We start from the raw sequence: 16,225 nt of genomic DNA on the forward strand, positions 1-16,225 counted from the left end.
AAAGTGAAAGAAAAACGCCATGGATCCTTAGACTTTTTGAGTCTTTGGTCAGGCAAGCGTTTTGGTACCTTAACCGGAATGATTGGGCTTCTCTCATGCTCAGTTTTAGAGTCCTTTATGAGAGGTTCAGGTGTCGACTTTTCCTTAGAGTCTGCGACAGGTTCTTCTTCCAAAACTACTGTCATAACACTGCAGAACTTCTTTGGATTATCTTCCACTCTTCCTGGTAAGACTCTTGGTTGTCTCTTCATTGAATCTGCAGTCTGACCTATCTGATGTTCCAACTTCTTGACATGGGTTGCAAGAGATTCAAACTTTCCATTCAAGTCATTGTACATACAATCGATCCTCACTCCCATTTCCCTGATTGACTTTTCATTGCCTTGAGATATATGCATCATAGTTTGTTCAAGCGATTTTACCTGGTTGCTTAGCTGGGAAAGGGTTGATTCTAATGAGCTGGTCTGTGCTTGTTGAGGATTGAAAGGTGGTCTTTGCTGAAAATTTCCTCCTCCATAGTCCCCATTTTGGAACTTGTTTGGAAAATTCCTTTGTTGCTGCGGATAAGGCTGGTTCTAGGAGTTCTCGGCTCCTTGACTCCTGTATGAGAGATTGTTGAAGTTGGCATTCCTGAAATTTTGGTTGAAAGCTGGGTTGAATCGGTTCTGGTATGCTTGAGCTCCCATGAAATTGATTTCTTCTTCTTGGTATATGCCATCATCTTCATATCTTCCATCTTCTTCATTTCCTGCAGTAGTATCACAAGTATGTACATTCTTATTTTGAGATTTAAGAAGTTGACTTACCATGCTTTTTAGCTCAGCAATTTACCTTGATTCATGACTAATGATAATCTTCTTTGATCTGTCATACTCAGGGTTGTTGTTGCTGTTAGCTACAGCTAGATTTTCGATGAGTGCTCTCCCTTGTGGTATAGTTTTTTGAACGGAAATCTCCATTGCTGGCAGTGTCAAGAGAAATTTGATACTTCTGCTGAAGTCCTCTGTAGAAGGTGCTTAGCAGGTTTGCTCCAGAGAAACCATGATGAGGGCAGTCTCTCTCATACTCTTTAAATCGCTCCAAGGCTTCATAGAATGATTTAATTGGGACTTGTTGGAAACTTTGTATCTTGTTTCTCTGCTGGTTCGATCTTGACTTGGTGTAGAAGTGGTTCAGGAAAGCTGACTTGCATTCTTCCCATGAAGTAATAGAACCAGATGGCATATATTTTAACCATCTAAAAGCTTTATCACTTAGAGAGAAAGGGAAAAGCTTACACTTCACATAGTCCACAGTTTCTGGAGTAGTTCTCACCATTCCACATATTTCTTCAAAAAGATCAATGTGGTCCATTGGATGCTCAGTAGAGATTCCATGGAATTAATTTTGCTTCACCAAATAGACAATCTGAGGTTTTATCTCGTGATCTTCTCTTGCTGGAATTGGAACTTGAATAGCTGATCTGTTCTGAAAGTGTTGGTGAGGTGCATCAAAATCGGCAATGAGTCTATTTCGGGGTTGTCTTCTCGCAGGATTGACAAGTTGTATGGGTCGATTGGCTTCTCTACCATTCGGTGGAACAGTGTTTTCATCATTCCTTCTTTCTTCAGAATCGACTTGGTCTTGTCTCCTTCGGTTATCAGCAGCTTAAGCAGCATTTATAGGGACTCGGTTTCCCTCTTCATCGAGTTGTGGATGTCCCTCTCCTTCATGGGCAGCATCTAGGTCATCACCATGAATAGAATCATGGTCATCATCTCCAATGTGATCTTCTTGATCACGGTTTAAAAGATCTTCCCGATGGGCATTCGGATTGGCCATCTTGAGTGTTCTTCGTCTGAGTTTCCTAAGTGCTCTTTCGTGTTTGTCAATCTAGTCTAAGGTTGGTACAATGTTGTCAGGATTTCTCCTAGTTTTCATGCACCTGAGAGCAAAGAAAGCAAAGGTAAAAAGAGAAGTTAGAAAATCTCCAGCAGAACTTGAAAATTTTGAGGTCTAGGATTGAAATTAGATCTAAGAAATCAAGTCGACAGCGACAAATCTCTGGAAACGGCGCGAAAAACTTGATGTGGGTGCAGTGGGCAACACAAGTTTTACCCTAGACAAGCTGCAAGTGCACAGCAAACGCAGTAGTACTTAGGGATCGAATACACAGAGATTTGTGTGTTGAGGACTTCTAACTAATGCTAAAAACAATCGTAGACCTAATCTAATAAAAAGGGGTTTTGATTTGTCACTAAATATAATTATGCAGAGAATTAAAAAGTTGGAAGTAAAAATCGGTTGAAAACTTCTATAAAAAACGGCGCTGGGTTCAAGGTTTATTTTTAGGGTTCATGTTCTAAAACACAAAGAATTTAGGTAAGGATTTTCTGTGACTCTGAAACTAGGATAGACACTTGTAAGATTAGCCAACTCTCGTCACCCAAATCATCTAATCACTTATTCATGGCAATTAACTCTCGCTCTCATGCCATAACAAGATCATGCATTGTAGATCGGAATCTATCTCGGCTTACGTATCATCCGTTGGTAGCTTTTGTCTCCTACAACGATGACGTCCATAAGATCCAGTTCAGGCAACCCAGATACAATACTCTCGTGGCTCGGATTTAACCTAGGATAGGATTCTGGGTGATCAATCCAGAATTGCCGCTTTGAGATTTGGATGAATGGGAGAATCATGTAAAAATCGAAATCCTTTTTCCTAAAAAACTAGATGTCATTTGAACATGGGATCCCTTAGGATTTCCCATTCACCCAACTAGGTGACTACTCAGACATGGTTGAGATAGACATCATCATCGGTTTAAGAACTAGAAAGAAGAAAAGTAAAGAAACAAAAGTTGCAGAAAAACTTCTCTTATTGAAGACAGAGTGGCGATGAAGAGCTTCTACAGATGCATAAAAATAAAACCTAAAACTACAAATGAGTTCTCTCTCAAAGAGAAGAAAGAGATTCTCTTACAAAAGACCTAAAAATGAGTATTTATAGTGTTTCTCCAAGTCTGGGCGTATAGGGCTTGTAAAATAGGTGCAGGAAGTGTCTTGGACCTTAATTGGGCTCCTGAAGTTCGGACATAGGTCCACCGGGGGTGAAACCTCTTGAGCCGAGGTGGGAACAAGTCTGGCCGCGGGTGAAAGCTCCTGTCCTTGACTGGACTTATGCTCATTTGCCTTCAGTGAATTGATGATATCTAGAGATCTAACCGTTGGATTGCTTTGATTTCAATTGTGTTGGAAAGCTGGTTGTCTCTTCTATAATTTCATTAAATTTGGGGATGATCAGACGGTAAGAAGATCTTCATTGGTTGCCAAACTTCTGACGGCCTGAATTTATCCAAAAATGTACTTTTGCTCCAAAATGCACTACAAAGCTCCAAGTTTCCTGAAAAGCCTTTTAAAACTCCAAAGCATGGAAAACACTTATAAAAACTTTAAAACTTAGTGAAAACACATGCATAAGATACTGAAAGTGATCCATAAAAATAGTCAAAATAAGGTGTTATAAAATATGCTTAGTTTTCTTTCCTTTAATGCAATCTATGCATACATTTAGGTAACTGAAATCCAATTGAGGAAGAATGACATTCTTTACCAACCTCATCAGCCTTTTTTTGGGAAATGTGACTTAATCTTTGATGCCACAAGAAAGCATAACTTTCATCAGATGCTCTACGCTTAATTCCTCGACATCCAATATTAAATAGGTATTTAGAGAACTTTGATTCAAGATTGATCTTGTAAAGTGAATCAAACAAAGTACTACTGCCAGAAAAGTAATCATTCCGGTACAATGAGAAAACACCATGTCCAACACTAAAGTCAAAACCTAAAATGTCCAATTTACTTACGAAAACAAGATTTCTAGCACATTCAGATACATAAAGACACCTTTCAAGATCCAAATGACACTTAGTGTCCATAATCAATCTATATGTCCCAATGCCTTATATTCTTGCCTTTATCATGTTTCCAATGAACAATATTGTTCAGGTCCTCTTATGGGCTGGATCGAACTGAATCCATATTCAATATGAGACACATGAGTAGTGGCACCAGAATCTAACCACCAAGTATTATTAGGCACCTCTATAAGGTTCAATTCAGAGCAAACATAAACCTGATGTTTACCTTTCTTATCGAACCATGCCTTTCTTTTCGGACAATCTTTTTTGAAGTGTCCCATTTGCTTGCAAAAGAAACACTTCTTTTCCTTATGGATTTTACTTTCAGGTCCTTTCATGAAAGCCTTTCCTTTGTCCTTTCTACATGGTTTTCCTTTATTGCTGCTGGCACTTCCATGACCTATGAGGTTTGCAACTTGATCCTTCATCTTCTTTAATCTCCCTTCCTCTTGGACAAGCATAGCCTTTAATTCCTGAAAGTTCCATTTATCCTTAATGGTGTTGTAATTCACCTAGAACTGGCTAAACTCAAAAGGTAGAGAGTTGATGATGCATTGGACTAAGAACTGTTCATGGACCTCCATTTCCAAGGTCGTTAACTTTGCTGCCAAGTTAGACATGTTCATCACATGATCATGAATTGGCTGAGACCAGTCAAACTTTCTTGTAGTAAGATCGTTCATTAAGCTTCCTACAATTGTATATTCGTATGTGTGTAACATGATCACATGATCATTATATATTCGTAGATATCAAAATTGTAAATTTAAAAAGTTTCATAATTCTAATATTATGGTTAAGAAAATAAATAAAAAAATAAAAATATATATATTAACAACAACCAAAAAAGCAACATAATATTAAAATCTTCATTATCACTGTTTAAGTTATAAATTTAATTTATTATCTATAAAAGTATATGTTACTTATACAAGTTTAAGTTACTTGAATTTAAGGCTTTTCACGTGGAATTTTAAATAACTAATAATTATAATTTATATTCACCTAAATTTTTTTCACATATGCAAAACATATTTTCACATAATCTCATGTAATATATTATGCAAAAATGATCGAAAAAATACATTTTGAATATTCGACTTGGAATTGTAATATATTAATGTAGAACTTCTTAGTTTTGAGTTGTTCAATTTGTTATTTCATTTTTCTAATTTTGTATGTATTAAATTGTACCGACTTTGCCAACTTAAATTATAATTATAAAAAGTGAGAATCTATATGATGAAACTGAATATAATCATTCAAAAATTATTAGTATAAATAAATATGATATATTCATTGAAATAACAGATATAACGAGAATAAAAATTGACATGATGAAAAACAATTTCATTCTTATTACAAGAGATGATGTATAATCATTGAAAATTTATTTAAAAGTTTACACAACCAATTGACAAAATATATTTAATTCACAAATTTATATCTTAATAATATAATTGATTGCATATAATTTTTATCAACAAAATATTCACGCGTAGTATGGACACAAAATCTAGTTAATTATCAAAATCGAGCAAAAAATGTGATTTTTGATGTGGTGAAAGGTATTTTTTAAATAGGAAAAAATGCGTGGAGTAGTTTTGATTTTTTTTTTCTTTCAAATAGCAGGGTTGTTTTTATAAAAAAAAATCAATTGAGAAACAATATTTTTCTATTTGTTATCTGATTCTTTTTAGACTTATATTACTCTCTCCGTTTTTTAAATTTTCATTTTCTAGATTTTTATATTGTTCTACAAAAATATATTTTTGGGGTACAAATGTATATTTGAGTCTACATTTTATTTGTTAATGGTAATAAATAATAAACTTTAAGAGATATTAAGTGAGAATATTTGAATTTGTTGAGTTATTATTAGTTCATAGTATGGGAAAGTGTTAAGTGAGAAAAAAATAATATATTTATGACTAAATATTAATTTTTGGTTTCTTGATGTATGTGTACAAAATCCACAAAATCAAATTTTCAAAAACAAAAGAGTATTAAAATTTTTTTTTAAATATATATATATATATATATATATTAGTTGATTATTGGTTGGAAAAATTATATAAAATGAGTACAAATGAGATTTTTTAATATGGAGAAAAGATTATCATATGCCAGCAGTATTAAGTTCCAAAAGATAGTATCAAAGGAACACACAGGAACAAGAACAATTTTTCGTTCACCCCTAATTCACCTCTAAGGGTGAATCCTTTCATTCACCCCCTCTTAACTTAATCAATGAAAAAATGCCATGTAATAAAATCAAAAAAGGCAATTTATCAAAACTGCACGTTTTTAAAACTCTTTTTTAGTTGAACAAAACTAAACCTTAATTTGAAAATAGTGAACCCAAGCATAATATTAAATTTTATTTATAATATATTTTGGATAAACATATATTTTTACATAATTATTTGTTCTATTTTTGAAATTTTAAACATTAATCCCTAAAACTTAAACTTTAAACCCTAAACCCTAAACTTTAATATTTGTATAAATCATAATCTGTAAACCTTTAAAAAAAATAAAAATAAAGGTAAACACTAATCCCTGAATCTTAATTTGTAATTCTTACAAAAAATTAGAAGAAATTCTCAACCATAAATTTTAATCCCTAAACCCTAATCTTTAATTTGTTAACCCTAAAAAAAATATTAGTATTTATATACATTATATATATATATTACATTCTTATTGGCTTAAATATATAAATATATATATATATATTAAAGATTTGAGTAAGTGTTTTCATTATTTAATTTTTGTTTTGTATTTTTATTTAAAAATAATATTACATATCACATTCTTATTGGCTTAAATAAGATAGGGTGAATAACCCAATAATTTTTCCACATACAATAAGACATTGTGGAAATTATAGGGCTGACAAAACTAGTAATAATGCATCCATTAGAAATTAAACCTCCAATAGAAACCTTGCTGTTATGTTACTACTTTTAAACTAAATCTCGTAATCAGCTTAAAAGCAAGTATACTCAAGCACACTGTTTATAAATAAATTTTATTCTATACCATCTAGAAATAACGTTCTAAAATTCACAAAACTCTAATGTAACTTCTTTTGATCTATAGCATATTGGAGGTGGGCTTAGCACCCTCCAATTAGTTAGGTCCATCTTGGTAATTAAGGTCCATTGACCAAGTAATAGAGGAGTAAAACTAAAGTCAACGAATCCAGTCAGCATGGCCCCACATAATTGTCATCATCACGGTGCAATCTACAGTGGACAGACCGAACAGGAGCCGACAAGTGTAGGGGCAGTTCGTCCACAGTGACTTATCTGCGCGGATAGCTCGGCGACGACTCATCATCATTTGCCGGAGAGTGGTTTGATTGCGCGGCTCGAGATGCTATACCCGCGGAATACGCTGAAGCTGCCACGTCGCCCTGTTTAGATGAAGAACTGCTTCCCAACCCTCGCTATAAATACTCCCCAAGGATCATTTATGAGCGGATACAAAATTTATTACACACTCTCTCTATTTGTAGCTCTCTCTCTCTAAACCGAGCTCTTTGTAACCAAGTGTTTAGAACGCCGAACTGATCTAAAGACTTAGTTCGAAATTCAAAATGTTTGCTTTATCATTACAGAGGATACGGTCCCCGACCTGCCTGTTTATTCTATCAACCTTCTTGTCATTTCTAATCATTTCTATATTACGAAAAATCTCACCCCCCCCCTTTTATATCCTTATCATCTTTATTACCCCTTAAACATACTTAGTGATCTCTTGGATCAACAATTGGCGCTAGAAGGAAAAAGGGGAGGGCGGGGGGGGGGGGGTTTGAGATTTTCTACACACAAAGAAAATTTTCAAAATGACAGGAGTACCGACCTCAGGAGTACCGACCTCAGGAGTCCCAAAACCATCACCAGTCACCGAGCAACCAGAGACAGCATAGGCCGCAACGCCTGTGATGCCCCATTGTCCGCACCGGCCACAAAACAGAAAGATATCTCCAGACCAAAAGATTTCAGGGCGCCACCTGCCCAGAGCCCGCACTGACCAACAGCTTAACTCACCAGACGCCAGACCTAATGGCACCGGCCTCGTGTCCCCGCGGCAACACTCCTCGTACACTGGAAGTGCAGCATGCTCCAGCGGAGGGAGAGCATGCCCTGACCCCTCCGCTCCACACCTTGCTAGACAGAATGGACGAAATGACCCATCACACCAACCAGCGATTCGCCGAGCTAGCGGTAGAGCAAGGAAACAATCAGAATCATCCGGACAATCCTAGATCCTCGGCCGATCAAAACCAGGAGCAGGCACACATATCAGAGATATTACGCCTACAAAGGAATCTGTTCGGAGTCTCTCCAGCGGAGTCAGAAGTGCCAAGCAGGCGGTTCGTCCAAGCAGCCAACGGATCAGCGGAACACGAGGCACACCCCTAAGATGACAGATCGGAGGCCTTGCGACAGATGGCCACAGAGCGAGAGCGAGACGAGGAGATTGAATCCATCAAAGGAAAGATTCGTGAGATGAACTCTAAGGTCTATCAGGCTACAAGCTTGGCCCCCGAAATAGACCGTGTCTTGCAGGAGACGCAAAACACGCATTTTACCCATGAAATCGTAGACTTCGGCGCATTCGACATCTTCTAATACACCAAACAGGGGGGGCTATTGTTGGAGGTGGGCTTAACACCTCCAATTAGCTAGGCCTATCTTGGTAGTTAAGGTCCATTGACCAAGTCAATAGAGGAGTCTAACTGAAGTCAATGAATCCAGTCAGCATGCCCCCACATAATTGTCATCATCACGGTGCTGATCTATAGTGGGCAGAACTGAACAGGAGCTGACACGTGTAGGGGCAGTTCGCCCACAGTGACCTATCTGCGCGGATAGCTCGGCAACGAGCTCATCATCATTCACTGTGGAGTGGTTCGAATGCGCGACTCGAGATGCCATATCCGCGGAATGCGGTGAAGCTGCCACGTCGCCCCGTTTAGGTGAAGACCTGCTTCCCAACGCTTGCTATAAATACTCCCCAAGGATCATTTATGAGCGGATCCAAAATTTATTACACTCTCTTTCTAATTGTAGCTCTCTCTCTCTAAAACGAGCTCTTTTTGTAACCAAGTGTTTAGAACGCCAACTGACTTCTCTCAAGACTTAGTTCAAAATTCAAAATGTTTGCTTTATCAATACAGAGGATACGGTCTCTGACCTGCCTTTTTATTCTATCAACCTTCTTGTCAGTTCAAATCATTTCTATATTACGAAAATCTCATCCCCATTACATCCTAATCATCTTTATTACGTCTTAAACATATTTAATGATCTCTTGGATCAACATAGCATTGATATGTTCATAATTTGCATCATTTAGGTTGTATATTTCACTCCAAAGCATATCTTATTCCATGCATTTTAGGTCCTTAGGGTTTGTTTTAGGACTTAGAAGATGCATTAGGTCTCAATGAGTCTTTGCATGTTTTGAGTGTTTATCAGGTGCATTTGGAGCTATTTGGAGTTGAAGAGGTGAATCCAGGAAGACAAATGGTGATCAAAGCTTGAAAGGAGGTTCTCGGCCATTCTCGCTGACCAGGAAGGATTTTATCAGCCAAAACACGTACCGCGGGTGGAGCTTATCGGCCAAAACGCGTACCGGCTAAAGGATTTCTCGGCCAAAATCTCCGGGTGCAGATACGTTTCCGAAATCGCCTGTCCGGGGAACCTTCCGGTCCGATTCAGATGTCGGGTGCATCTTCAAGTTGGAGAGGGTTGGATCACAGTTCCATAGCAAGTGAAATCACTCAATTCGGACGCGTGAGCAGAAAGTTAAGCTCGGCGGAAGAAACTCATGTCTCGCGCCGTTTTGGACCAAATCGATGAGCTCCGAAGAATGCGAAGGACGGTGCACTTCCAGGCCGATTCAGTTTCCGGGGCCTTCATGAGAGTCAGAGATATTTGAGTCATGTTTCCAGAACATCCGACATAATTCAATTCGGAGCTATGCGCAGGAAGATAACGTCTCCGGAATGGACACATGTCTAGACGCCTCTCTTTGATCGTGTAAAGGCACTTCAAAGACGAGCCCTTCAGGAAGCCTTCCACTTCCCAAGCACCGAAGCTTCCTTCACCAAAGTTGGAGATATATGAGTCTTCTGTCCTCGGAAACCGGAATCGCACAATTCGGACCAATATCCTGGAAGTTACGCCTCCGGAATGCAAAGTGGTCCAAGCTGCTCTGAATGCTGCGAGATAGTCTTGCGACTTGGTTAACTCGCAGGCCTGAAGACGAATGCCTGGAAATTGATGCTGCGAGTTGAGAAGTGCGGGTAAGCTATAAATGGATGAGGTCTGAGGCTCCCGCACGGTTTGTACATTCCCCAGAAACCGCCTTGGTCCTGCGAGTTGAAGAAGAAGAAGATTAAGCCGCAGCAAGACTCGCAAAACACTCCTACTTGGGCGTGCGGCTAAGACAAAGCGATTTAAGTCTCACAAGACAAGTTCTTCATCTACTATGACTTAGGCATGCTACCTGGGAGACACTGGACCAACCCGCAGGATTTCCACTTTACCCACTAAAGCCGGGTCAGGACCCGGTTTGTTCCGGGCTGACCCGGTTCGTTTTTAGAGAGATATAAATACTTTTTAGGGTTTTTTCCTAGAGAACTAAGCTTTATTCCCTTTGTCTCTTGCCTCTTTTGTGAAAAGACTCCACTAAGAAGAGAACTATCGATTATTGAGTGTTTAATCAAAAGAGTTTAAGAGATTTTTGTGTTTAAAGCTGCTTTCTTCTAAATCTATCATCTATCTCTTCATCTATACACTTCTAATCATGATTAACAACACATCTTGCAAAGGATCTAGTGTGTTGATCATGATTAGTGAGTAATCTCCATATTAAGGTCTTAGATATGTAGATTAGGGTGCTTAAGTGGTAGATTAGTGAGCTTAGAGGTTAGATCATGCATATTCCATTCTCTACAACTTGTTCTCTATGCTATCCATACAAATCATATGTGGTCTAGATTCTAAAACTAGGGCATTTCATGCACCAAAAGTGTTTGATGAAATGCCTGAACCAAGGTTGTTAGAGGTTTAAGTGTTATTCATCATGGGAATGATTGTCTATATGCTTAAATGACAGATTAAACTGATTCTTAATGCTTGTTAACTCATGTTTCACTAATGATGATTGGGTTAGAAACTGTTTTAGCATAGGAGTTAATACCTTCATGAGAGGATTAACTTAATTAAAGATGTTTATGTTTGATTGGTTTGCTTGATCATATGATTCATTAGCTCATTTGTTTATCACTGAAGGCACCCTAATCCACTATCATGTCTAAGACCTTTCTCATCATCATTCATACATTCTCATCATTTGTCATTGTTTAGTTCTTGTTTAATCATTTCATTAGTCTTTAATCCTGTTTAAGTTTGTAGTTGTCTTTAGATAATCAAAACCACTCTTGTTTGCTTGAATTAAGAACCTGATCACATAGTTTAGTATCTAACACCACATCTGGATTGATAAACCCCTTGTACTACAAGACAGGAGATTGATAACCTCTATAAAGAGCCTTGAAAACTCTTAGTTATCAATTGGCGCCGTTGCCAAATTGTGGTTGTTTAGCATTAAGCTTTGATCTGTTCTTGAGATCAAGTGCTTACTTTCTTGATTTTACTGATTACTTTCAAGTTCTGTTTGTGATTTCAGGTGTATAAACACCAGGTCTAGATCAAGAAGCTGTGGTACACCTTTCCCTCTCAACGACAACATCAATCTTTTGGTACCAAGGAGGAGAAGGGACAGACGTGGAAGACAGGTTGATCAGGCTGATATGGAAGAACAAAGAGAGCACGTGGTAGACATAGAACAACCGGTTCAGGATCAACAGGCTCAGGGTAATGGAGCTGGTAATGGAGTGTGTCAAGGGTTAAATCAGGGTAATGTTCATCAGGAACAGGTGCATCACCAACAAGCTTATGTCCACCAGGGACAAGCTCCAGCTCATCAACAGAGGCATTAGGCCAATGTACAGCAAAGACAACAGGTGCACCACCAACACCAACCCTTCCAACACCAGCAAAGAAGATATGAGCAACCACAAGTCTATGATGGAGAGAATGACAGGGCCAATGCTCATCAGTATGGAGCTGGAATTCAGGCACCACCTGTGCAAAACAACAACTTTGAAGTGAAGGCATCATTGTTGAATATGGTCTAGAACTCAAAGTTCCATGGATTAGCAATGGAAGATCCCTTGGAACACTTGGATCAATTTGATAAGGTGTGTGTCCTGACCAAGATTAATGGAGTTTCAGAAGACAGCTTCAAGCTAAGACTATTCCCATTCAGTCTTGGTGACAAAGCTCACCAATGGGAAAAGAATCTTCCAAGAGGCTCCATTCAAACCTGGGAGCAATGCAAGCAAGCTTTCCTGTCTAAGTTCTTCTCCACCTCAAGAACTGCAAAACTGAGGAACCAAATCTCTAGCTTCACTCAGCACAGAAATGAGAGTTTTGGTGAAGCATATGAGAGATTCAGGAGCTACACAAACCAATGCCCACACCATGGATTTAGTGAAGCTTCCCTTCTCAGCACACTATATAGAGGAGCTCTTCCCAAGATTAGAAACCAGCTGGATACTGCTTCCAATGGGAACTTTCTGGGAAAAGAGATACATGCTGCTTTAGAGCTAGTGGAGAACTTAGCACTGAGCAATGATACTTATGGTGAAGACTATGACAGATCAAATAGGTCTGAAGGTTCAAGCTCAGAAAAGAGGCTCACTAGGGAAGTTAAGGAGTTGAGAAGTGAATTGGACAAGCTGAAATTCACCACTCAGAAACCAATGCATTTTGTTGGAGAATATGAAGAACCTTTTCAAATCTTTGAGAACATAAGTGAAGAAGGTCTTACCCAAGAGGAGCTTAACTACATTGGGAATCAGAGGTTCCAGAGATATCAGTATGGTAATGCCAATCCAAACCTTTCTTACAGGAACACCAATGTAGCTAACCCACAAGACCAGGTGTATCCCAATTCTCAAGCTCCAAAGAACTTTGTTCCCAAGAACAACTTTCAAGGGTCATTCCAACCCAAGAATCAGTTTGCTCATAATCAGAGTTTTGGTCAGCAACAGCAACCTTTTCAAGGTCCTAGTTTCAGTACACAGCAGCAAAAGGCACCACCAGGGTTTGGTCCACCACAGTTCCAGCAGCAAGCGCCGGTTCAACAACAGTTTCAGCCACCAATGGTTCAGCAGCAGCCACAGATGGGGACAGATATGGTTGGTATTCTGCAACAACTACTTCAGGGTCAACAGATCTTTGCAAGCCAGAATGCAGCCATGCAGCAGGAAATCAAGGAACTAAAGCAAAACCAGGCATCAAGCTCAAGGAACCAAAGTCACCTACCTGGAAAACCAGAACCTAACCCCAAGGAATATGCCAAGGCCATTACACTGAAGAGTGGAAAGGAGTTACCTGGTATTGAGAACAACAATGTGATCATTGAGGACAATGATCAAACTGAGGGGGAGGCAGCCTTAAAAGATGATCAAGTTGCTGAGAGACCAAGGAAAGAAAAGGGTAAAGAGGTAGCAAAGGAACCTGAACCAGAAAAGGTATATGTGCCACCACCTCCATACCAACCCAAGCTCCCATTTCCAAGGAGATTTAAGAAGCAACTAGTGGACAAGGCAAGAGCTGTATTTGAGAAGGCACTCAATGAGACACCACTCACTATGCCTCTCATTGATGCATTCTTAATGATGCCAAAGATGGGGAAGTTCTTGAAGGATGCCATTCTGAACAAAACTAAAGAACTTCAAGGCATGGTGGTACTAAGTCATGAATGCAGTGCTATCATTCAGAAGAAGTCCATTCCAAGGAAGTTAACTGATCCAGGGAGTTTCACTCTCCCTTGTGCCATTGGACCTCTTCTATTCTCTGGATGTCTTTGTGATCTAGGAGCATCAGTCAGCTTGATGCTATTCTCCATAGCAAAGAAGCTGGGCTTTAGAGTCTTCAAACCTGCAAGGATCTCTCTTATCCTTGCAGATAGATCAGTTAGATTGCATGTTGGTATGTTGGAAGATCTACCTGTCAAGATTGGTGGTTTTGAGGTTCCAACAGATTTTGTTGTGCTGGAAATGAATGAGGAACCAGTTGATCCTCTTATCTTGGGCAGGCCATTCCTAGCAACTGCACGAGCCATAATTGATGTGAGAGGTGGGATAATAGAGCTTCAACTTGGGTCTGAAAAGCTCAAGTTTGATGTGAACGAGATGATGAAGAAACCCACCATTGAAGGTCAATGTTTCTATGTGGAGACAATGGATCAGTTGGCTGATGAGTTGCTTGAGGAGCTGAACACTGAGGATCCTCTTCAAGCTGCTCTAACTCAAGAACAAGGAGACAATGGGCTCTTAGCTGAAGCAAGTGAAGGGTACAAGTTGTATTTGGACAATGCTAGAGATCTGGGTCCTGAGACAAGGTTTTTTGAGCTGGAACAAAGTGGCTCTGAGGTTTTTGCTATCAAAGGATCAGACACCAGCCAAAGCAGCTTGGACCAGGATTGGAATGAGGCTGATGCACCCCCTGTTGAGCTCAAGCCTCTACCAACAGGGCTCAGGTATGCTTTCTTGGGCTTAAACTCCACATATCCAGTAATCATCAATGATAGCCTATTAGAGGATCAAGAGAGTGCATTGCTTAGTGAGATAAGAAAGTTCAGGAGAGCCATAGGGTATTCTTTGGCTGATATTAGTGGGATCTCTCCTGACATTTGCACCCACAGGATCCACCTAGAGGACCAATCTATGTCCTCTATTGAGCATCAACGACGACTTAACCCCAACCTTAAGGAAGTGGTTAAGAAGGAGATAATAAAACTTCTTGAGACAGGGATAATTTACCCAATCTCTGACTCAAGATGGGTGTCTCCTGTTCATGTTGTGCCCAAGAAGGGTGGGATCACAGTGGTTAAAAACGAGAAGGATGAGCTGATAGCTACTAGGACTGTCACAGGACACAGAATGTGTATAGACTATAGAAAGCTCAATGCAGCCTCTAGGAAGGATCATTTTCCTTTACCTTTCATTGATCAGATGTTAGAGAGGCTTGCAAACCACCCCTTCTTTTGTTTTCTCGATGGGTACTCGGGGTTCTTCCAAATTCCCATAGATCCCCGAGATCAAGAGAAAACAACATTCACATGCCCTTATGGCACCTTTGCATACAGGCGAATGCCTTTTGGTCTCTGTAATGCCCCTGCCACATTTCAACGTTGCATGATGCATATATTCTCTGACATTATTGAAGAGAAGGTGGAGGTGTTCATGGATGCCTTTAGTGTCTATGGCTCCTCCTTCTCGGATTGTCTCTCTAATTTGTCACAGGTCTTGGAGAGATGTGAGCAGCATAACTTGGTGTTGAACTGGGAGAAATGCCACTTCATGGTGCAGGAAGGAATAGTTCTTGGGCACAAGATATCTGAGAAGGGCATAGAGGTTGACAGGGCAAAAGTGGAAGTAATGGTGAACCTGCAAACCCCCACTTCAGTCAATGGGATAAGGAGTTTCCTTGGGCATGCAGGGTTTTACAGAAGATTTATCAAAGACTTCTCAAGAATAGCCAGACCCTTGACAAGGCTGTTGTGTAAAGAAGTTGATTTCATCTTTGATGCTGAATGTGAAGAGGCCTTCAAGATGATCAAGGATGCATTAGTCAGTGCACCAATAGTCCAGGCACCAGATTGGTCCCTTCCTTTTGAGGTTATGACAGATGCATCTGATTTTGCAGTTGGAGCTGTACTTGGCCAGAAGAAAGATAAGAAGCTTCATGTCATCTACTATGCTAGTAGAACACTTGACTCTGCACAAGAGAAGTATGCTACTACTGAGAAGGAAATGTTGGCAATAGTCTTTGCCTTTGATAAATTCAGAAGCTACCTGGTGGGATCAAAAGTCATTGTATATACTGATCATGCAGCCCTCAGGTATCTGATGACCAAGAAAGATGCTAAGCCAAGACTATTGAGATGGGTTCTTCTACTTCAGGAGTTTGATATGGAAGTACAGGACAAAAAGGGTATAGAGAATGGAGCTGCAGACCATCTCTCTAGGCTGAGAATTGGCTCTAAAGTGCCTCTCAATGACAGTCTTCCTCAGGAATCATTGATGGTGCTCCATTCTTATTTGGAGTTTGAAGAAGTGGACAGCATTCAAGAGAGGAGGATGCCCTGGTTTGCAGACATAATGAACTATCTTGCTTGTGGAGTGGAACCACCTGAATTAGATGCTTACCACAGGAAGAATT

The 16,225-nt window shown here is 39.5% G+C and overlaps 2 non-coding genes across 2 annotated transcripts; one reads left to right on the forward strand and one right to left on the reverse strand.

The window, feature by feature from the left end:
- Nucleotides 1-1,036: 1,036 nt before the first annotated feature.
- Nucleotides 1,037-1,142, forward strand: LOC112087625. Its single transcript, XR_002900173.1, has one exon. It is a non-coding gene; the product is annotated as a small nucleolar RNA R71 (small nucleolar RNA).
- An 11,233-nt stretch (nt 1,143-12,375) lies between these two features.
- LOC112087630 lies at nt 12,376-12,482 on the reverse strand. Its single transcript, XR_002900178.1, has one exon. It is a non-coding gene; the product is annotated as a small nucleolar RNA R71 (small nucleolar RNA).
- Between the last annotated feature and the right edge of the window lie 3,743 nt (nt 12,483-16,225).

Source organism: Eutrema salsugineum, unplaced genomic scaffold, assembly GCF_000478725.1.
Source record: "Eutrema salsugineum unplaced genomic scaffold, Eutsalg1_0 scaffold_17, whole genome shotgun sequence".
NCBI classification, from domain to species: Eukaryota; Viridiplantae; Streptophyta; class Magnoliopsida; order Brassicales; family Brassicaceae; genus Eutrema; species Eutrema salsugineum.